The following is a 25,848-nucleotide window of genomic DNA, read 5'->3' as shown; positions in this document are numbered from 1 at the left end:
GTAGTGTGTACATAGAAAATATGTTTTCTGTATGAAAGTGTGCTATGATCTAAAGCAAATTTTGACGTAATATTTAAAACGTTTTCAATATGTAGTCCATCCATTGTAAGACGGTAAGTTGTGACCGCTTATAATAGAATAACAAACATGATCAGATATACACGAGAGGTCAAAATTAAATAAAAATAATGTAAGTAAGACATTATTTACCATCAAATTTAAGTACATCAGAGGTCACAATCAAACACAAATAATCTAATTTAAAAATACGGATTTTCTATGAACTCTTGTTTCTAATGTAAACTCGACCTACATTTAAAAGCAACGTGTAATTTATTTCTATTTAAAACAAAAAAAACATTAACTCATACTGCATAAACATTGTTTGCATTAACTCTGACATAAAAATATCTACGGGTCTACGAACCGCTACAAACAATTCAGCGAATTACAGTGCACTTATAAAACGTAGCCGTGTCCCGCTACGGCGTAGAGGACGCTACGGAGCTACGACCTGAAGGAAAGTCGTCAGTGCGTCGACACTGCACAGCCTACTCGCCTACGATTTTGTATTATACCTATTTGTTATTTATCGTAACGATAATTTATTTTAAAATAATGCAAATTGTAATTAACTTTTAGTTATTTTAAAAACATAAAAAAAAAACTTTATAATTAGCCTAGTAATTGCTTGAAGCCTTCATCGTTAAAAATTCGATCTGATAAAGATAACGTAAGTGTTTCCGACTTTGCAGTAATATCGTTTGTTTGTCAGTTCCTAATATGATAATTATGTTTTTCGTTTATTCAAAAGAAGTGAGGTTACGTTTCATAATACACTTTATATTTAGTAGATAATTTTTAGTGTTGTGTTGTTGGGTAATGTTCGTGTGGGTGTTTGAGTGTCGGTTCGGAAGGCCAGGGTGACCTGACGGGCGATGCTCTGTCTCGCCAGTTCTACGATCCCCGTTGCGTTGTTATTACCTAGTTATTATGTTATCGTATTCTGAAGTAAATTTTTTTGAAGGACTGCTAGTTTTGTGCAGACGTGACTTTATACAATTAACTGTTGTATCATTTTGTTATTTTGGTTAGTTTTGAATATGATTAAAAACATAATACACTGATTGTTTTATTCTGTATGGTTAATTTTTTGTAATTTTTTTATAATACTTCATTTCCGCTCAATATTTTCTCATTTAGAATAAAAAAGTAATAGTATAAAACTATGTATTTAGCATATTAAAAACATTATCAAGCAATTTAAAAAAAGTAACAATTAAGATACTTTAATTTTAAAAAAATTGTATTATCTACATATAAACCGAACTTATGTCTTACGTCTGATCTTATGTCTGTATGTCCTTTATAGAATGGCAAATTACGCTTTTGATCATGAGCTCACAAAGGTTTCTGAGTTTATACGATCAAAAAGAAAAAAAGCGTAGTAATGCGCGCAGGGTTACAGCTAGTTGCCAAATAAAAACATATTTCGGGACTACAAATACCGAAACTAAACTATTTAAATATAACGGTTTTTAAGTCTGCTCCATGTAAGTATCTAGGATTTAACATTTGGGTTCAACGTAACGAGGCTTCAACTTCCAGACTGGCTGAAGTACACGGGATCTCGTAAATGCAGTGCGGTCCAAGGGCATGGAAGCGACCTCTAGACGACGTGCCGTCGACCAGCCCTTGCGATCCGATCATTTTGAAATAAGCCCTGACTGTTACAAGTGTGAACTTAAGAGTGAGATAAAGGTGATCCCTTTGAATTCTTGATCGAATTGAAGATATTATGAAACTATTATGACAAAATGTTACTCGATCATTTGTCTAAAATTGGAAGTTTATGAATAAATGTTTATAATTTCCAAGAAAAATATATAGTTTAAAAAGGATTGTTGTGCTCTTACAATGTTTTAACTCTGCCGTGTTACATTGCTCAATAAATATGTTGTTGAATGACTTTTTGGATTGAACTAAATCTGCCTAATATCCTACAGTTGGGCTACGGCCTCTACTCCGAGAAGACTCTACACGAGAAGGCTATGTATCACCGAGATATTAAATCAAAAATATACCTAAAATATTCTTCGTTAAACAATCATTTTTAAATATACCTTTCAACTATGATATCCTTTAAAATTAAAGCAGAGAAATGACCAATGGTATATATTGCTTAGACACTTTTTCCATTCTAGCGGCACGATTGATTTCGAATGGAGGATTCCTTTTAAATCTATTGTGTCAGTTTTATAAATTACGATTGTGGCAGTTCATTGGTCGCTACTTCATCGGGTTTACGTCTGACTGATTTTGGATTAAGTCTTGATAACAAGACGATATACGGAAATTATTCTTGAAATTAGGTTAAATTAAATTTAAGGTTCCCTTGCTGGACAAATGTCTCTCCTTCATATAACTATAGATATGAAATGTAATGAAAATATTTATTTCGCCGTAAGGTTATTTATTACACAGATTTAACGAACGGCAAAAAATTCTACCTTTACATTACAAAAAAAAAGAAAGAAAAAGAGTTGTAATAAATATTAACATCATTCACATTACCAAATTATTAGGTAATGTACACAGTGTTATGCAATAAAGAACAATAATTTTAATTTACTCTAATTTCTAGTATCTCACTAGACATCGCTTGTCTATTATGTCATCGGCCTTATTAAATACTAGTTGCCCGTACAGACCTCGTTCTGTCAAAAGTTAAAATTATTTTTTTAGTATGAAAACCTTCCGTGGGCCTTAAGGAACATACAAAAAAAAAATTCTAATTGGTTGAGCCGTTCTCGAATTATGCGCTTAGCAACATTCATTTTTATTTTTAAACTAATGGACCCTAGTGTTCGCTTGGTGGTTTTTGAAACTTCTATAAAGTCAGAGATTGAAACGTTGCTGGAATCAAATTATGTGTAATTTTATATATCAAAATAGACATTCCTATAAAGGAATGATATATTATTTAAAGTATGTCGATCACTACAGCTAATAAAAAAACGCCTATTTTTAATGTAAAGCCTATTTTCGATGCAAAGGTCACAGGATAATGACATCTTTGAACTTCTCTCCCAGAGATTGTTTACATCCCATTTTATTTATATAATTATATAGCTGAGAATCTCTAATTCTCCATACTAGTGTTTGCCAGGACACTAATTAATTCAAATTATAAGTTTGAACATTATTAAGTTTCTGCTGTCAAAGACTATCTAATATATAAAATTCTCGTGTCGCGATGTTTGTAGTTAAACTCCTCCGAAACGGCTTGACCGATTCTCATGAAATTTTGTGTGCATATCGGGTAGGTCTGAGAATCGAACAACATCTATTTAAAATACCCCTAAGTTGTAGGGGGAGATTAAGGGGGTTAATAAGATATATGGCAAAACAATGTTTGCGGGGTCAGCTAGTACTTCTATAATAATAAACAAAAGAATATATACGCGTGTGTTTCAAGTACATGGTAGTGTGTGTAATGTTTTATTTATTGATTTAATGTATTTTACACATAATTAAAAAAAATAGCATTCTGCACTCCTTCTCTATATAAACTATAAGTGTGCGAAATTTCACACTCCTTCGTCCGCGCAATTTTCGCAAAAAGGCGTACAAAGTTTTTACTTCACGTATTAATACTTATTCAACTAACTATTTCCAACGAAACTGTGCCTCTTGGTATTCGCGTAATTTTCGACCCTGTGGAAATATCGGTATAAAAAGTAACAAACGAGTTATTTTAAGTCTAGTTTCATTTCAGTAGATTTGCATGAAAGAGTGACCATCCATACATCCATATATCGACAAAAACTTTCACATTTATAAAATCAGTATCAAGAGTTAAGGTTTGGTTCTCCACTTTGCTCCTGTTATCAGCTGTTATCAAGTGTATGTACACAGATACGGTAGTGAGACCTAACTATATGATCATACTTATATTTACGAAACGTTAAAATTTTGTTTTGATAATTAAACTTAATTTCTTAATTATCCATGTAAAAAAAAATTTGAAGGGAATAATTTTATTGTAACACTAAATAAATATAAAAATATAAAAAAAAAACACACGAATATATTTAATGAAGTGGAAACTATCCACTACAATTAAATACACCTGTTATTATGCGTATTCATGGGTTTAGCTCATAGCTGTATTGATTGTCGGGTCGCCCTCCAGACGGCACGAGCGTCGGCCCTAGGCCTCAGGACGTCCTTCGTACCTTGTGCATTGGGTATTTTCGAGTGTTCATGTCCTTGTTGTGACACTAGTTTTAACTAAATATTACTAGTGCGCGTTAGTATTGAGATTGTATTAACAGATTTGTAGTTGAGTGCGTGATTTATTTATTAATTTGTTTATTATATTTAAACTCTTTTTTTCTATGTACTTGAATATAACATGAGAGATATGATATCTCTCTTTTGTCAGTCCCTCATGTCTGAGGATCGTGGTGATTTGCCTCCAACGGTCTCTGTCCATGGTGTCTCTTACGACCGTGTAAAATTTAGTGGCAGATGAGTTTTTGACCTGGGCTGCTCATCTCGTTGGTGAACGACCGCGCCCTCTTTTGCCGTCCGTGTTCCCAACCACAATCAGTCTCTCCAGATTTTTATCGCCTCTGCGTATCGTGTGGCCGAAGTACGACAAAATACGCCGTCGGCATATGGTGGACAACCTGGTTTTGATATGGAGCTGGGCCAGGATCGATGCATTAGTGCGTTTCGATATTCGAATATAACATTGTAAGCAAATATGTAAGTCCCTGCTATACTTATTTACTTTGCACGTGATATAGACACATACGATACTGTTACATACGAAAAGCTTCAACTTTAAATTTTAAAGTATAACTAAAATTAGATAATTCCGGCAGCGGGTTCGATACTCGTCTAGGTAGGTGTAGGATATTGATGATTGGAGCATGTAAAGCCATTGGCCTCTGTTATTAGACGAAGGAGAATTATCTATTAACTACAGGGGAGAAACAGCTACCCTGTTATTATTAAGCTACGATCCTGAAAGTGTCAGTCCCACTCTGGATCTAATCCTCCATTGAAAGGAGGATTAGATCCAGAGTGGGACGTTACCAGGCTCTCTTAGTTCTAATCAGTTTAAAAGTAGAACTCGTAAAAGGCTTAAGCGTAATCTTACTACATGTTAAAAGATTTTAAGCTTAACTGTATATCATGTGTGTAGAATACACTTTTATTAGACCTTGTATGACGTCACTGAATATCGCAACACACTGACGCTAACTACGCACACATACATACAAATATGTTAGTGTGTGTTTATACAATATTTATAGCAAATGAATTGCCATTCAAAATTTTTAACCGGATTTTTTTAGTACTTACTTTATTCGCAAACAAATTAATTTGAGTAATTATATCTTTTGAATTACAATATCGACGAAAAAAATTCTTATTTTTTTTTTAAATTCAATCTCAAAAGTCATTCCGACTATATTCTTTTGTGTTGGAATATAGGCTGATAAACAACGTGTTAGGAAATATGTGATGATATTGTTTAATTATTAGGCTATTCACAGTTAAATCTTCAATACATCGTAATATACTGGCCTAAAGAAACGTCAAAAAATTACAGATAAAGAATTGTCTATAGTGTTTTTACTCAAAAAGAGTTTGATGTTCTAGACGTTTAATAATCTTCCTCAAAATATTATCAGACTATTACGCAATAATATTTTTTAGCTTTAGATAGCCTTTGAGGAAGGTTACATTTCTAAATCACGCTGAAATTCAAAGAGTAACCGATAGACGTCAATTATTTTAACAAGTCATTGCTAAGGAAACCGCACAGCAAGCATTGATTAGAATAAAGCCTTGAGTTTCTTTTTGTCAATCTGGCTTTCGTATAAATAAAAAACTGTTAGTAAGCAAATTGGTATCTTGAACTTTTGTTAAGTTATTATAATTAAAAAATTGGTGATAGAATCAATTATGCATTTTTATTTTTTATTATTTTTTTTTGTACTAAATACGAATAATTAATTTACAAACAAAGCATATAGTTTAATGACTCGAACATTGAAATTTTTAAATTAGTTTAAGCTATGCTAATGTATAATTTTTAGTGTTTTAATTTTGTGCATTTTTTAAGTTTGTGATCATTTCTTTTAAATATTTGTATTTACCTGTGTAAGTTCTTATTACAACAAAATCGTAATATCAATTTCGCAAAAAGACTAGACGACAGACTAAAAACATTATTTTGTTATGTCAATAAAAATAATAATGGTAATAAAATCATTTATTAATATTAAATAACATCGGCGGCGACCTTGCGATCCGTTAAAACTATCGTCAATAAGATAACCAGATTGGATGGCCTCACTCGGCTGTCGAACCCGGCGAACTAGGTCAATGCAGCGTCCTATACTGACGTCAGCTTGATAGAAATGTGAAGACCTAGCACTACTGGAAACGTATGGGTTTTTATGTTTATTTGTAATACGCTAAATTCTTGGAAAATAATATTTATTTTGTTTACTTTCTTTTTGGATTACTTTGTTGTGTAATCTGTGGTCACATTTAATTTAACATAAAAACATGTTATAAGGTTCTATATATAGACTTCTACGTTCTACGTTCTATATAAGTACACATATTATAATATTTTCGTAACATTTAAAATCTACAAAAACATTTTTTATAATTTTTTGTACATAAAATATCGAATAACTCGAAAAAAAACGTCACCTTCGACAGTTGCTACAAAAAAAAATATATAATGTGTATTTTTATTTTCAAATAGGCATGAAATTATAAAAACAATAAAAATACTTTTGATCTGTGAAAACATAATCCGTTGAAGTATTTGTGTCGTCTTATCCTTGTTTTCGTTCGTCGAGGAAAACATTGCGTTAATAATATCTGCACTGCACTTGCAGGCGATGAGCCTTTCCTCGCTATCGACTAGCGCTTGTAGAATTCAATTCTATGGAATGGTATAAATGTGTTTGACGATTTTTATATGTGTATCACACATACATAAACACAACAGTGGCAATGAACAACTTTGATTACATATATGTACTTATAAATCTTGTAGTATTAATGTCGAAAAAAAATTGATATGTCCTATAAAGAGACGGTTATCAATTGTTTTGAAATGTAAGTTGAAGCAAAATATTTCGGATTTTGATTTGATTTGTAGTAGATATGTAATATTATGTAATAGATAGATTATTATGAAATCACTTAATAAATCTTATTAAATGCGGATTTACCCAGAACGAAGTAACGATTGCCATTGTTATCAACTTAGAGGTGAAATACCTAGTGGTTTGTATTTACAATATTCTAGAACTTTTTTAGAAGCATTATTTTTATTATCTTCTACGACTATCCTTTATTGTAAAATTTTATTATCATAATGAGTCGAAGTAGTTTGCGCTTCTCTTCTCTGAGCATTCATTCTGAGCATTAATTAGTTGCTGAATTTCTATAAAATGTTTCGTTTGGAACTACGAATTATTCAATAAGTTTTTTGCGTTATCATCTTTTCTATTATAAATCTCTCATTCGAATCAAATATAGTATCACAGAAGATAGGTAAAATAATTTTCAGATTGCACCAAAAATATTGACATTTTTTTTACTGCACCGTTTACGTTCTAAAACCACGGCGCCGTATATGGCAGTTTTGAAATTTTGATACCGTGATAGAAAGTGAAGACGTGTTTTAAAACAGTTTACAGTTACAAGCATTGTACAAATACTAGTAAAATGAAAAATAAATTAACAACCGATATAATGGTGTCTTTATAAAACAGTTTTTCAGTTTTCCTGAAAAGTTGTAATTTTAACATAGGTACGTGTTTGAACTTCAAAAATTTGTAAGATTATTTAAAATGTAATTAGTTTATAAGTAACATAGATTAACAAGAGAAATTAGTTAATCTGTATTAACCTTAATTATAAATTTTCTGTTACAAATGTGAGTTTTAAAGTACGAATAGCTTTGAATATACAAAAAGTTAGTTGAACACGACATTTCAGGGGTGAAGGGACCTGCAGTGCATGTTATCGTTACATTAGCGATGCTCATGTAGCTGGTTTAGTTGCTTATGAATAGGGTAGCCAACTTTGAAATAATTTTACCGATATTTGTAAATTATTATCGCTTAAAAAAAGTTTATATCTTTGTTACACATATTTAAGTATAACATTTTATACACGAAAGGTGAAATATGTTAATAATTCGTTTGAGATATTCTTAACTATAGACAATGAAAACAAACTAGATTCGAATACAGGTTTTAAATTTTAATTAAACTGTAACCTTACAAAAGTAATTGTCACATAAAAATCGTTGTAATGTATTATTAGCTTTGTTTAATATAATTTTCGTTATTAATAAATAAATAATATACTAATCATAATAATTAGTATAATATACTACTTTTTTTTCTTCCTTATATTATAATTATGTAGTTGCAACCCTGTTTTCGTGTACCAGTCACTACAACTATCATCTCTGTTAGTATTTCGAGAAACTAGTCCATGCTTTCAATGGTAACAAGAAAATTGTTTACGTAACAGATGCAAAAAGGATTGTTGTCGTGCTAATTACAATAATAGAATACAATTCCTTTTATAAATGATATAATTTGGTATCCCGCCATAAGTAAAGTCAAATATTTTTGTATTTTGACATTAACTTTCAACAGACATTTTGTTTTTTACTGTCAGTTTCATTTTTTTTTTATTTAAAAAAACAAATAATTTTTTATTGCGATTGAGTATAAAAAATTTTGGAGATAAACATTTTAATTTTGTAATTTGAAACCATAAATTAAATTACCTAAATTTAATTTTTGAAATTTTTTTTTTTTACTATTAGTATAGTAATTAGTATTCTTTGCGAATAGAAATCGTTTGTTTATTTCCTTTTATATTAATATGTACGTTAAATTTATATTACACTTAATATATTTTTAGTTACATTAAGTAATATATCACTAGATATAATTTTTAATATACGATTGAACATAACTTCTGTATTTCTGCAATCTGTTCCAATCCAATGTACTTCCGTGCCACTTTTAAAACATTCAGATGTCATTTCATAATACATAAACGTTTATGCCTACTCATACTTTCACTACATAAAAAAAAAAAAATAAAAAAAAAAATTATAGTGATGGTATTTTAGTAATTTTTTTTTGTGAGTTTGTAGAGTATAAATAACAGTAGAATAGTGTACTTTGTGCGTGTCAGTCTAGTATATATGCTAATGCTTTATAACATTAATATAATAGTGATTTTAAAGTAATGTAGTTTATTTAAGTAGTTTTTTATTGTTAAAATTAAATATTGAAAATTACAAAACTTTGATATTTGAAATAAAGTACTAACCAAACGAAGTATGAAGTAAAAAAAAATGATAAATATAAAATTTTTAAAGGATTTGTTCCAAATACGTATCGGCTGAGTAACCCTAAATTTAGTCAGAATACAAAATATGATTTTTTTTTTTCGTCTCTTAATATCCATATATATTTCGAAACGTAGGCCAAGGTCTATTGCAACAACGCGACAAATTCACGGAAAAAAATATTCGCAACCGTGTCGCAAGACATCCTGTAACTTAAGATCTGTAATCTGCACCTGTTACATATACCGGTAATATACAGAACGTTACAGGTTACATGTAACATTACAGTTAGTGTAGTACAGCTGTAGATGGCAAGGAAGGAAACCACTCCGCAATCCGTCTAAGGACAGAGATCAGTGACCCTGCGAGGTCGCTTTATGTAAATGCAACTCTCAAGGCGCCTGGCCTACATTCCTAACCAACACCTAAACGCTCAATAACGACCGTACTTCTTAGAAAATACAGTCGAATATCCCGTAATCCAACTGCAAATAACACTTGACTTATCAATAGCACGTTGTAATTTAATTGTGTTCTATTTCGATAGTGGTAAGGTCGGTTTTTGCGTTTTACGTTTCAAGTGCGCTCGGCTAGAGACGGTGACACGAAAGAGCTCCTTTTTAGTGTAATTGTTGTAAAAAAATGATTTGCCATATTGGTACTGTTAAAGATGTTGTTTTATTACGTTCGTTTTTGTAACGTTATTATCTGTATTACTGCGGCGCCGAGGTCCAGTTACCGTCTTGTTCTCGTGGAACTAGATATTATTCTTTGGAATTTTATTTTTAAGCTGCTGATCCTGTTCTATACAGCCGTCATTTTACTACATAGATTATAATTCAACTAAAAAAGGTTTATTTAAGTTAACATTATTTTTAAAAAATCTGAATAATACTTTCAATAATTATAAGAATAAATAATTGTAAATTGAATAAAATAATAATTGTAGAGACTTATTAACTATTTTACAACCTGCCAGAAACAAGTTGTATTTTTTTCTCTTCCGTTCTCTTATCACAAGACACGTAATGCCATCATAATTGCCATTCAAATTAAATTATATAAAACTAATGAATATGTATAATGCTATGGTGGCACTTGATGAAGTGATGACTTCAGCCCATCGCAGTCCACTGCTGGACATAGGCCTCCACATATTTGCGCCAAAAATGGCGTGAACTCATGTATGTTGCTCATAGTCTGGATAATTAGGCTGGCTTTGTCGCACCGAAGACGCTGCTGCCCGTCTTCGGTCTGTGTATTTCAAAGCCAGCAGTTGGATAGATATCCCGCCATCGGTCGACTTTTTAAGTTCCAAGGTGGTAATCAAACCGTGTCATCCCTTAGTCGCCTCTTACGACACCTACAGGAAGAGAGGGGGTGGCTATATTCTTCATTGCCGTAACCACACAGCAGCATGATGGCACTTAAAAGAATATATTTTTTTAGCAAAAATTGTACTTGGGTTAACAACATCAAATTACGTTTCGCAGGATTCGAGATCTGTATTAAAAAAAAATTAGAAACATCTACTTAAGTAGTCTACGTATGTGTTGATTGAAAATATTTTTACACTATACAGCTACTTTTTAAAGCAATGAAACATCAACCAACACACTCAACAGGCAGAAGTAAACAAATATATCAATAAATTTGACAAACTCAACTCGGGCGAAACCGAGCGAGACCCCTAGTCGTCAATAAAAGTAAATAGCGTTAGAGGTCACGCCATGGTGCAGATCGCCTTTCAAATTCGTACTATGTTGTTACATAACACATGCGCGGCTTGCATCCTGTCCCACATACTGAGGTGAACCGGTACAAAATGGATTCAGATCCTTGCCATTTGAATAAAAAAAGTAAACAATTAAAAAAAATATTTAGGGGATTCCACATTAGGGATGATTCCACTTTATGTTGGAGGGATTACAATAGGATGACTCTATATTGTGGAGGATCTGTAGGACGCTAAAGAAGGGGGATATTACGTTGCAGGACTGAATCTACATTAAAGGACTCTACATTGAGAGGGATACTACAACGTAAGGACTACATCTTGGTGAACTCTATATTGAGGTACTTTTTGAGAGCTTTAACTGCAGCTATAGCTTAATATCAAAAGTTAACTTATGTTGACGAAAAAAGTATGAAGTATGATTATTTCTTTGTACAACTTGAAATGGTTATGTGTAAATTTACGCATTTTTACTTTTTTCACTGTACCGAATAATGAAAGTGAATCCGCGAACCCATAGTGAAACAAAATGGTGGGTTAAGCTTCAATACTTTTCCATATTACAGGTTGCTTTAGAATATACAATATGCAAAATTAATGTTACATAGCAAAAGTACGATCGTATTTATCAATGTGAAATATAGCAATAGGGAGTCGCAAGCTTAGTAAATATTCCTTTCCTTATATTATCACATTCTTATGACACGTCCATAAAATGTACTGCAATGTAACTGCAGTTTGGATATATGGTTAGTGTCCCACTGCTCTGAATAGTGGCATAATTCAGGCAGTAACTATCAAAATTCAATCCAAAACGAGGTTGAAAAGTAAACTGGTTAGTTACAGAATATTTTTTTTAAATATCGAATACATTATTTTTAAATTTACAGTTTTAATCTTCGGCAGAAACAGCTTGTAAATTTTGCTCCAAAATTATTAATTTGAGATGATCACTTTCGATATATTGACGGGTTTTATTCAAGACCACACGACAGAAGTTGGTGATGAACGTCGTCTAGTGATCTGTCAAACGCGTAACGTTGTAATAATCGTTACTTTCAGCAAAATATAAAAAAACTTTGGACAAAATATTAGCTCTAGCCCTTATAGAGTTCTGCACTTAGCAACGCATCGAGGGATTCATTTTATATTTTTAGCCGACTTCCAAAAAAGGAGGAGGTTCTCAATTCGACTGTATTTTTTTTTATGTATGTTACATCAGAACTTTTGACCGTGTGGACCGATTTCGACAATTTTTTTTTAATCGAAAGGCGGTGTGGTCCCATTTAAATTTATTTGAGATCTAACAACTACTTTTTGAGTTATATCTAATAATGCGTTTTTACTTGACGCTTTTTTCGTCGACCTACGTTGTATTATACCGCATAACTTTCTACTGAATGTACTGATTTTGATAATTATTTTTTTGTTGGAAAGGAGATATCCGTAGTTTAGTACCATGATAAGGAAACCAGGATCTGATGATGGGATCCCAGAGAAATCGAGGGAAACTCTTGAAAATCCGCAATAACTTTTTACTGGGTGTACCTATTTTGATAATTTTTAATTTAATCGATAGCTGATGTTTGTCATGTGGTCACATATAAATTTTATTGAGATCTGATAACTACTTTTTGAGTAATCTTTGATAACGCGTAGTTACTTGACTATTTTTGCCTCGACCTACGTTGTATTACTCGTCGATGTAATTGAAGTCGGTTTTTTTTTCGTTTGCGAGCAAACACAATTATTACGTTTGTAGATTAAAACTTTATGAGTTAATGTTTATAATATTCGTTATTTGAACAATGTAAAAACATTTTTGTTAAAGGTTAAATTAAGAATTTTCGGAACGTATAACATATAAATTTTAATGTAAATATATAAACTGTACAGCGAGTGACCAGACATGTGGAGTGTAGCCGTGTGTTGCGAAATCAAACCTTGGACATAGCTTTACGTGTGTGCTGATATGAATAATTTCTTGATTGTGGTACTTTTGATCTTGATTAAAGTGTCCTAAATTTCTAGGTTTATTTTATACTAGCGACCCGCCTCGGCTTCGCACGGGTGCAAAGCTGATACTAAATACTATCTACAACAAAAGATACGTTAGAAACCTCTAAAATTATCAGTGTTTTTCTACCATATTATGCATGTACTATATAGATAAATATTTCTTTTGAATCATTTTATCTATTAAAAACCTCATCAAAATCCGTTGCGTAGTTTCAAATATCTAAGTATATATAGGAGCAGATAGCGGGAAGCGACTTTGTTTTATACTATGTAATAATACCAGAACTGATACTTTGATTTTCTTGTATGCTCAAGATTTATCTTTCGCTACAAATTGACATTGTGTCTTTCACACTCAACTCTCAACACAATTAGTTAACAATTTTCTTATATCAAATTTTAATTTTTACTTTTCATTGCTATAAAATTATTACGCTTGGACATACTTCAAAGGTCTCTTTTAACGGTCACGGATAAAGTTTATCCCGCAAATAAGTTACAAATAAAATTTAACAGCAGGAGCTAGAATAGGTCATTAGGACCTGTTTCTGCTCAATTAAAAAACTACAACTTCTAGATTTACATCTGCGATTGAAAAAGAATAATGTATAAAAAACTTTTATCTTTTGGATACCGTTACCCGCAACCGGTAAAGGCCCGAAGTATACTAAGTATTATAGTTTAGAACTCCGATAACACATGTAAACATTTTATGACTTCCTTTGTATTTCTTATAATTACTTGTAAAGCGCGCATATCGAAATTATAGAAATTAAATTGCATACAGCGCATCGAGACTTAATTATTCGGTATTCAATTATTATTTACGTGATTATGAGTGTTAATCAAAAGGGTTGTCTAACGAGAGGAAATGAATCATAAAGTGACTTAAGTTAACATTCCAGTGTTCATAATATGAATTTAAAAAAAAACAATTTTGCGGTAAACTCAATTATTGATTTTCTGAATAATTAATGACAACGACTATAATTATTAGTTTGTCGGGACTCTATTTGTGATTCACATTTCTTTTTAGATGTCAAATTTTAGCACATTTATAGTTTTTGCAACTTGTACAACCTAAATCAGATAGTTTCTACCATCTTATCATCTTTTAAAAAATCAGTAAGTACATATAATTGACGCAACGGTCACAGCCATGGATTGTACCTTACATACCATACAGGTGTTTGCCGTGGTCTGGGTGTTTGTGCAGTCCTTGTGGGTCTCCCCACTGTGCCTCGGAGAGCACGTTAAGCCGTCGGTCCCGGTTGTTATCATGTACACATGATAGCGATCGTTACTCGTAGTAGGGAATATATCCGCCAAAGCGCATTGGAGCAGCATGGTGGATTAAGCTCTGCTCCTTTTCCTACGTGGGGAAAGAGGCCTATGCCCAGTAATGGGATATTACAGGCTGAAGCGTACATATAATTCGGTAAATTGAAGTTATATCCTAAATAAAATAAATAATCTTACAAAACCATGTAGGAATAGTTTTAGTATAAATAAATTAATAACGCATTTTCTAATGGTTTGAGGCAATAAAAACATATGGCCGTCAATTTAGTACTGAACACATTTAAAACTTTATTTTTAATACAAATAAAATTATAGATAACTCTTTATTTTTAACTACTCTTTATTTTACTCTTTATTTTTAATACAAATGAAATTATAGACAGATAAGATTTTTTTATACAACTAGGTCGGTAAACAAACGTACGTCTCACCTGATGATAAGCGATTACCGTAGCTAATGGACGCCTGGACCAACAGAAGCAACAACGCGCTTAGCGTTGCAGACTCTACCCCTAATTCCCCCAGCTTTGGTCACGTTACTCACCAACAGGAACACAACACTGCTTGAAAACAGTATTATTTAGCTGTGATCTTCTGTAAGGTCGAGGTGCTACCCAGACAGCGTTAATATGAATAATAAGTTGTTTGATAAATGTCAAAGTCTGAATAAATATTTGTGGCTATTTCACGAAAAAACTTCTGCAACGAATGACAACGTAGACAAAGTCAGAGAAAAATTTAATACTTTTTATCCCGATAATTCAGCGGAAAACGGAACGGTTAAATTACATTTGTTCTATAAAATGTTACGACTCTTCAAATAGTATTTACGTATTACAATATTTTTTTTTTCTTATAGTAGTAAAATTATAGTCATTTAAAAATTCCAACAATTTGAATTGGTGCGTTTTCGTATTAAAATCTAGGACATATGGTTTTACGGTATTTGGGTTGTGGTGTATGACACACGGCTAGCTGGAAAACATTAGACATAGGCAGAAAGGGATAACCTTGTGTGACCGTACATGGGCGGAACATAGACGATATAATAGTATGTTCAGTTTAAGAATTTGGAATAAATATTTTTACTAAAAATTTTAAGCTTCCCGCAAGATGGCTATTCTACTCGGTAAAAGTGTTGGATTGTTTACCTATTCCAACAATGTATGATCATCAATTAAGAATTAATAGACGAATTTCGATAACTAAATTTGTACGAGAGAAATTCATGGAAAAGTCACTGGATAAGTCACATTTTGATTAAATATCAATAAGCAAAGCGATACGTTGACTGAAGTAACAATGATTATATTTTTTTTGGTATAAACATGTTCGGTTTATTTATTTAAGTCGTGTATTTCTTTGCTCTTTCGATAAACATAAATTATAATTTCTTTAGAATAGATACAATATTACGTATCTATTATTATCGATAGCTTTTCTAAAGCTTTATTTTACATTTTTTTATAAAGCGCCGGTTAATGTTATTTAGGTCCAATACCTCTTAAAGTTGCTCAATAGATCGTATGCAATAAAAAATAATTTAATCAGATATTTTATAATTAATAAAGATATTGGGGTTTTTACAATATTTTAACTAAATACCGAATCCTTAATTCACAGGAGGAAAATCCGCGAATAAACATTGACGTGTTCCCACGTGTGAATCGAACGCGATTGCAAAATATACTATTTAAGGTCGTGAGTCCTATCTTTCTCCAACATAATCACCCACATGAAGCCTACTTTCGTGCGCACAGACCGACATCGCTATTCGTTATGTAAGGCTAGATAGACCGAGCGCGGGCATTTTCCGCGCGGCCCTGACATACAAAACTAACGCCAAGTCACAAGTGCACTGCTCTGTGGGCCGGATAAAGTGTTTATTGCAAATAAATAGTTTATTATCTGTATTTGTGTATTTTATCTCTTGAAATATTAAATGACAGAGTTGATTTTTCAGGGCTGTGGAAATGTACTTACCGGTTCTGATAAGGCCAGCGAAAGTTTATGGTGGATTCTTAGAATTAAATATTTATAGGTGAGTTTGTTTTAGTTTAAATTTGTTTCATTCATTCGTAATTGTGTAATTTTTTATTCAATTTATATTGATTTTAATTAGGACAAAATATTTATAGTAAAGACAAATATTTATAGTAAGTAGTATAAATTATTAGTATTAGTATTATTGATATTTAAATTCACTTAATTTTAATTTACCTAAGTTGGACTTAAAACGATGAAACTCACTCAGAATGGATATTGGCTTACCTGTAAAGAAAAAAAAAGTATTATTTGTAATGCCAACATAACAATTAATAAAGTACTGTAACAAAAAATAAACTAAATTAGTGTTTCCTTTTTGTTGTCCCTTTTATAAATGAAATATGTACCAATTGAAAAAAGTAAAACATGGACATAATACAGATATTTCGATAATTAGTTCGCGCGAAATTCATGTGTCAAATTGACAGGACGGCCATAAGAGTATGTCAGGCGTAACAGGGCGTAGCGGTAAAACAAAAAATATGATACAAAAAGTCGCAGATAAACTTTAAAACTATTAATTTATTAATAGATTTATTTATTAAAACATAGTTATGGCCTTTTTATATAATTTTAAATAGCTATAACTTTCACTGTTTATATTTTTAATCTACTAACGATCTAAAGAGGTTTTAATGCAATAATTCCTGAAGATATAAGGCCGGTAATATTTGTGTTAAGAAGTACTAGGAGCGAAGCAATTATCAGAAATGTCAACTTCACTACTTTTCTCTTAAGGATACCCTCACATTGATATAGGAGTGAATACGTATGAATATACATATTTCGTATTTATAGAACAAAATCCTTGATTTTAAAACATCTGTAACATAGTTACATATCAACCTGTCTCACTGTGTATTAGGGAGTTCGATTTAACGTCAGGTCAAATAGGGCATGGAAGGGACTGGGCGTACAAAAAACGTAGCCAGAAAAAGTTGTCACATGAGACGAGTCAGTGGCGTTAATTTAACACGAATTCCGTATATTTTATTATTAACAAAGTTTACTTTGTTTAAAAATTTAATATATCTTAAGCTTTATTCGGTTTTATTATTTACAATTTTAGAGTGCAGCAAAAATTAAAAACTTATTATTTGAACGGAATTTTATCAAAAAAAAGTAAGTATACATATCATTTGTTAATTTTATGTTGTACGGCTTTTTTACGATGACAAAGGTAAATTTTGAGAATTTTGCTGTTGTGAGACATAGGAAAAAAAACGAGTGCTTTAGATCACACGACTAAAGTAAAGCTCCCTCTCAACTTCCGTTCGCCTCGCCCGATCATACTTTTCGTAATGCTCTCGTCACGCATTCACCGGCTCACTCTCCAAGTCAAGTTAGTCAAGCGTGCTTAAAGAAGTTTTACTTCAAAAAAATAATAGTATATATTTGAATTAAGAATAATATTACTATACTTCATACTAATATAGACCTCAGTTGAATGTGTTTTGGAAATATCCCTTAGGTTTTGAATAGATTTTTGACGAGGCTGATGACTTTTTACATTTCTCAGCAGATTTCTATTTTCTAATATTTTTTTTTCTAAATTAAAGATGACTCGCGTTACTGTAATGACATAACGTGTTTTGGAGTTATTGATGATACGCTACGCCTTTAAAAACTTGGCGCCTGTGTCTAAGTTTTTGAGAAATATATCGAGGACAAAAAAAAAATAACAAGAATTAATGATTAGGCTGTATGGTGACAGACTTTTGTCTATAGATAAAATATAAAAATATAAATGACATTACATTTTTTAATTCTTGAAAAATAGCTGTTTGAGATTAAATTAAAAATGTAATTAATCAAAGCTATTTTTTATGTTATTATTAAATGTATAAACACAGAAATTGCAATTCTTCATTTATTAGTAAATTAAAAGTGTAATCTTTTTAAGTTGGACCATATTGAATAAAAAAAAAATCTTCTGTGATACTCGTCTTGACACTGTAAATTGATATTGGTCGTGATTTATCGTCGGAAGCTGCAGAGCTGTGTAATTTGGTACAAATGTTGCCAAAATAGAGGTGTGCGTATTAAAAAAAATGAAATGTTGGGAACCTTTTTTATGTATTTACTATAAGACGTTTTATTAATCGCGAAATTTTTAAAATAAATATAATCTACGCATATTTATGCATTTGTTGTATATAATTATGAATGATTATCGTTTTATAAACTGCGATAAGGCACAATAGCATAAATTAAATAAGTTTATCTCAAAATTGTTACAAATTAACACATTATATTATTAATTTTATTTAAATATAAATTTAATACATTATATATATAAAAATTTGTTCAAATAATATTGTATGATCTTTTTATATTTTACTGTTCTGGTTTAGACTTTTATTTTTCATCAAAATTGAAATTCGATTAATTTTTTTTTATTTCTTTGCCTTAAAATAAATAAACATTTAAAATATAAGTTCAGTTCGTATAATTTCCAGTTTTGAATTTGAGGTTAAAACAATCAAATATATTCAAACGCATTACCAGTGTTTCAACAATAAGAGAAACACATTACCAATAAATGAATTTAGTTCAATGACTGCATTAAGATCTTAGCATTTGCTAGCCTGTTATGGCGCAGTCATCTGAATATACATTTGATAAGGCGTAGACAAGCTAGACGAACAATATCTTAAGTTTATACTCTATTTATGGATTTTAGGACGTTTTGGTCCTGTTATAAAAACCTACAGCGACAAACAGCAGCGGCAAATAGGCTATAAATAGTTCAAGCAAAATATATGAAGGTAAGGTCTATTTTTTGGTGCGGGGGAACGCGTTATAAAATATTTAAGCGTGACGACAATACACGAAGCAGTGAATCTTCAATTATTAATTTAATGTAACAGGAATTAAGACTCATATCATGTAAGACCTTGACTTGAGGGACTTTGGGCATAATATATCGTAAAATTAGGACTTACAGTATTGCTAGCTTTGAGCAGAACAACTTATTGACATAGGCCTGGTTTGCATTAAAAAAAGTTCTTTTACCCGCGAATCATTTGATTTCAAAAATTTCATGTTCGAAATTTAGCAGTTCATTAATGAGCAGTATGAAATTTTTATTGTTTATGGAAATCGGGCCTAATTTTTCGCAGTTTATATAAAAATTGAGTGTTTTAATACTTATACTAATATTATGAAACTGCTACTCTCAAAAAAAAATTATTGAAAAATTGTTATTGTGTTGGATAGCCTTTCGAGAAAGACTTAAGGCTATACGATATTATATATTAATTAACACAGATGAAAGCGCGGGGCGTAACTATAAATACTAATATTATACTAATATTATGACACTGCAACTCTCAAAAAAATTTTATTGAAAAGTTGTTATTGTGTTGGATAGCCCTTCGAGAAAGACTTTAAGCTATACGATATTATATATTAATTAACACAGATGAAGCCGCGGGGCGTAACTATAAATACTAATATTATTACATAGCCTTACAAATTGTTTCAATGAACTATTAAAACGATCAAGTCTCATCAACCCCGTTTGTAAATCTCTTTGAGTCAGATAAGACCGTCTTGTGCCGACGGTGTAAGACCACAGCCAGTACTATAGCTAAAGAGAGTAACTACATATATTTATGGCTCATATTTAACAAAGTGATACTAGAGGAGCTCTCTATTAGTACCCAATTACAATTAAAAATATTTTTTGTTTAAACGATTTACTAAGGATTAAATAAATGACTGCACCAAATTGGTTATTTCTTTTTTTCGTCATGCTAGTTTTTGTTAGGTTAGGTTAGATTACAAGGCTTGTATAAAAATTGGTATATAGCTACTGTAGATACACGAAAAAAAAAATGGCGCGGCGAAGTTCACAGGATTAGCTGGTTTTATAATAAACCGTTTTATAAAATGAAACAACACGTTTACAGTTGTAACGATGTCTAAATCAACAAAATTTTTGTATAAATCATTTGTATATGTATAATATCTATATATTAATACGTGAAGCACCCCTTTGTACCCCTTTTTGCGAAAATTGCGCGGACGGAGTAGTATGAAATTTCGCACACTTATAGTTTATATAGAGAAGGAGTGCAGAATGCTATTTTTTTTTAATTATGCATAAAAATATATTAAATCAATAAAAAAACATTACACACACTACTTTATTAATAATATACCCATTTGTTGATTGCAATTGTTAAAGTCTGTAGTGAAATTGAAAAATTAAAAGAAAAGGTTCTTTATTTTCATAATTTATTGGTTTTCTTTAATTTAAATTTTTAATTATGGTCGAATTTCGACTTCTGGGCGACTAATAGTAGATATAAATAATTATAATAAATATTGTGAATATCGCTATTTAAAAAAAAAATACTCTTTTACAAAACCAACTGTCATACTTATATTGATTTTAAGTTACATTTTTATAAAGTGGGCTTAAAGTAAATAACTTATAAGGCTCTGATTAACACTGTAACTATACGTAAAAATATGTATTTTCGCTATCTTTACTGTTAAAATTGTTATGTTGTTATTGTAAGTTTTATTGATGAAACTTTACGTTTCTACGTCATAATCGTTGCAATGACGTCATTTAATTGTGTATAATATTTACATATAAGTAATTTTTGATTATGTATGTATCATATATTTATTATACACTCTATTGTACAATAAGAAAAAGAACATAATTAACGGTACAAGAAATTATAGTCACAAATTGTACAACCAGCCGATCTGTTTGCTAAAAAGCAATTCCTTCCAGACAATGACAGGAATACTGCTTTGCAGATGTGCAGTTGGTGTATAAATATAAATCAGTTTAAAATATTATAAGTGTACATACATACATACTACATATATACATATATAAACACTATTAATTGTTCCGTGTGCTGTATTACTTATGATTAAAGTTTAAGTCAAATATTGTCTTGCAAACGCTGCTACTATATTGATTCAAAGATTTTCCTTTTTTACACCTTTTGTTGTATTACTGTGTAAGTTTGTATATTGGTTTGTAATAAAAAAATCGTTATTCCTATTACAAATGAATGGAATCTGTATCGTATCGGACTGGATTAGTTTTGAACCTCGCGTAACTCATAGTATTAATACTACACTATTTTTTATATATAATTGCAAGCAATATTCTTTAATGTTCATAATGTAGAAGTCAAATTCTTTCTTGCGTTAACGAATTATATGTTATAAGAATTTTAAATAAAGATTATTGTATAATAATATTTTTTTTTTTCAAAAAATTGGACTAGTGTCAACTAAGCCTTAACCCGCGCTCCTTGTTTGAGAGATAGGTGAAAATTGATGGATATTAAAATTAATGAGTTGACCCACTTGCGGATTGCAAAATGTATAACAGATCTGATTATACGTTGTTATCTGGACATCTTGAATGTTTTTAATTTAGTTAATCGTGCTGCTGTTATAGTTAGCGCATAAGGAGTATTTATAGCTTCTATTTGTCCGTCAAATTTGACTTTTTTTTTTCAAAGATCTATCAACGGTGTAAAACAACGCCTATTTAATTATATTTGTATGTATGTATGTACATTAAAATTGATATTTAAACTTATTTTCGAAAAAAAGACAAATGTATTTCAATAGAGCAGCTAAAACACTAGATTATCAAGTTTAACACGTATCATATGTATTAGTGATAGTATATATGTAATGTCACACATATATGCATATGTGGAGAACTGAGCGCGTGTGTGCGCTCTGTTGTCATTGACACGAATCAGGTTGTCGCACTGACTCAAGGAGCTCGGATAGATTTTGGACTGTTAGCAAGAAAAAACATTGAAAATAATATACATACATATATATAAATAATACTGACCTATCCGCGTATTAAGCAACTCTGATTTATTAAGAAGTTTTCTACCGAGGTTATAGATGTAAAGTTGACATTTAAAATTTGTCTTAAATTCCGAATTTGTAGAGTTATTTTACTATATATATTTATTTAGTGTATGTTTTTTCGTGAGAGCTAATTGATGCAAATATTTATATGCTTAGTAAATTAATATTATTGTAATACATGTACGTATAAATATAATATTTATATAATTATTACATCCAGAAATGGATCGAATCGACAACAGAGTAAAAAGTCAAATTTAAGGGTATCTCAGATATACCTACGTAAAGATATTTATTATTGAAATTAGTTAAGTATTTATTCTTCTATCGCTACATATACGCGTAATTAGGCTAATACGTACGTGTTTCCGTCGACTGGTCCTTACCGCACGGTAGGTCAGGACTGAGACGGTGTACGTATGTGGTGTATTAGCTTCGGACTGCGGTTTCACTTCTTTATTTTTTTTATTTTAAAAAGGTGGAAAACAAGCGTACGGTGCGATCGGCCTGACGGTAAATGCATACCGTATTCTATGAACGTTGCAACGTTAGAAGTAGTTTAAACGCGTTGCCGACCCTAACCTCTTATCCTTCCCCGGCGCTCTGGTCACCTCACTCACCACAGGAACACAACACTACTTGAAAAAAGTATTATTTAGCTGTGATGTAAGGTTGAGGTACTTCCCCAGTCGGGCTGCTCCAAATTTCGAGCAATATATTTCCCACTGTGCCCCACCTCAATAGAACTGCGTAATGTTCGGGCATTTTACAGGCTACAGTCTGTCGGGTCAGCAAGGTATATAATTATAATTAGATGACATACAGACACACAAACATATTATATAATAGTCACTTTTAATAATAGTTTAAACGTAAAGTTGACAGTAATCGAGTCTTGTAGTGCCTTTCTAAACACGATATCTTGTTAAGATTTTCTTCGAGTTAAATAATCATGTTTTAACACGTTGAACGCCATGGAGAACAGCAGTTGAGCCTCATTTGTTTAGTCCAGGCGGCCAGTTTTAAAGTCCTTATTTACAATTTTTTTTATGATAAGTTTTTATTGCACTACGCGTACCCATTCTTAAAGATCTGACTTATTTTTCCATACACTATATTATGACATATTTTTCTAAGCCATATTTTTTAAGTACACTCTGGTTAGCGGTCATATGGTGTTCTTCATGGCCAAAACAAAAAAATTAAAAATCAAGGCGGCGCTTAGCGGGTTAAATAATTGTATTTGCTCGCAAATGAAAAACAACCGACTTCAATCACAATCGACAAGTAATACAACGTAAGTAGACATAATTGTTTGCAGGCAAACGAAGAAAAACCGACTTCAATTATATCGACAAGTAATACAACGTAGGTAGACGATAAAACTAGTCAAGTAAATACGCATTATCAAAGATTACTCTAAACGTTGTAATCAGATCTCGATGAAATTTAAATGTGACCACATGATAAACATCGGCTTTCGATTAAATTAAAAATCATCAAAATCGGTACACCCAGTAAAAAGTTATGCGGATTTTCGAGAATTTCCGTCGATTTCTCTGGGATCCCATCATCAGATCCTGGTTTCCTTATCATGGTACCAAACTAGGAACATCTCCTTTCTAACAAAATCAAAATCAAAATCAAAAATAGCTTTATTCAAATAGGCTCCAAGAGCACTTTAGAATCGTCATTTTACAAAAAGAGAAACAAACAAAAAAAGAATTATCAAAATCGGTTCATAAACGACGGAGTTATCCCCGAACATATATTAAAAAAAAATATCCGGTCGAATTGAGTAACCTCCTCCTTTTTTTGAAGTCGGTTAAAAATAATAATAATAATAATATTATTCCTTATTGTACACCATTAAAAGATACAAACAAAAGTAGTATAATTAGAGGAAGATGTACAAAGGCGGTTTTATCGCTAAAAGAGCGATTTCTTCCAGACAACTTTTGGGTATAGGACAGCGCATAGAAAATCGGTTAGGAAGTGTACAAATAATTGTTATAGAAATTAGAATACATCACAATAGATCATAAAATTATACCTACATATATACATACATATATACATACAAAATAGTCAAGTAAATACGCGTTATCGAAGATTACTCAAAAAGTAGTCATCAGATCTCGATCCTATTTAAACGGAACCACATGAAACGCACCACCTATCTATTCAAATAAAAATTATTGAAATCACTTCACCCAGTGAAAATTTCTGAGATAACATACATTTAAAAAAATATAAAATCGAATTGAGAACCTCCATTTTTGGAAGTCGGTTAAAACGAAAAACTCGACTGCGACAAATAACCATTAAAAAGGGAAAAACAAGCTTACAATTTAGTGTGAAGCGCATTCAGTGCACCGTGTGTTCATTCGATACTTTCATAAACTAAACAAAACTTTGTAACATTAAGTCGCTAATAATAACTTCCATTTCGAATATTTAATGTTTCTCTTTGCTTTATTTAAGGTATATATTTTTTATATTTGTACATTTATTTTAATATTTCTTTCTATGCACAGCTCCTCTGTTCGATTAATTGGGATATTATTGTGTTTGCTCGGAAATGAAAAAAAAAACCGACTTTTATTACATCGACAAATAACAGACGAAAAAATAGTCAAGTAAATACGCGTTATCAAAATCATCTAATTTAAATATAATATAATGAAATACTTTAAATTATTGCACGCGAGGACAAAAAAATTCTACAAAACACTGACTATACTGGTAATCGAATATAAAAATAAGTAAACCACTATCAATTGAATTTATTTGGTTACTAAGTGTCCCCGATAGCTTGTGCACTTACACACAATTTCATACAACTGCGATTGTGACAGTGACGCATCAGACGTCGTCCAGGTAACATGTGGCTTAAAGATTTGTTGCACGGCTACAATAATTAAAAAAATACTTGTCAAAAAAGATTAAAAGAGTTTGTATATAATTTTAAATATGGAAAAACAATAGACATATCCACAATTTTGTTATAATGGAATGTACTTGACTGTACCTGTTGACACGCGCACACAACAAACGATACAAGCTCGACGCACACATGTGTGAACGAAAAGATGACTTAAATCTCCTATCAAATCACACCTATCAGTATTTACGAATAGCAGTGTAATTCTAAAGTTACGTCATAAAGTATTAGAATTATTTTATAGAGATTTCGATAAACGCTATTGTTTTATACTAGTTTTCCATTTGCAACTTCCCTGGATAAAATATAGCCTATGTCACTCAGTGATAATGTGGCGTTCTCTTGGTAAACGAATTTTTCAAAGCATTCAATCTTTTCTTTCCATTAAAGCGTCGCCGACCTTGGTCACAATCCCCCCAGGAGCTCTGGTCAACTTACTCACCACAGGAATACAACACTGCTTGAAAGCAGTATTATTTAGCTGTTGTTCTGCTATATTAACAAGGACGC

At 31.3% G+C, this 25,848-nt stretch overlaps 1 protein-coding gene across 1 annotated transcript in view; it reads right to left on the bottom strand.

Moving 5' to 3' along the window:
- LOC123666582 (ecdysone-induced protein 74EF) overlaps window positions 1-25,848 on the bottom strand; it is a 128,616-nt gene that overhangs the window by 86,064 nt on the left and 16,704 nt on the right. The gene's annotated exons all lie outside the window — the stretch shown is intronic.

The sequence above is a fragment of the Melitaea cinxia genome, chromosome 2 (genome assembly GCF_905220565.1).
Source record: "Melitaea cinxia chromosome 2, ilMelCinx1.1, whole genome shotgun sequence".
Taxonomy (NCBI): Eukaryota; Metazoa; Arthropoda; class Insecta; order Lepidoptera; family Nymphalidae; genus Melitaea; species Melitaea cinxia.
The sequence above is the reverse complement of the archived record's forward strand: the minus strand, read 5'-3'. Positions and strand labels throughout refer to the sequence as shown.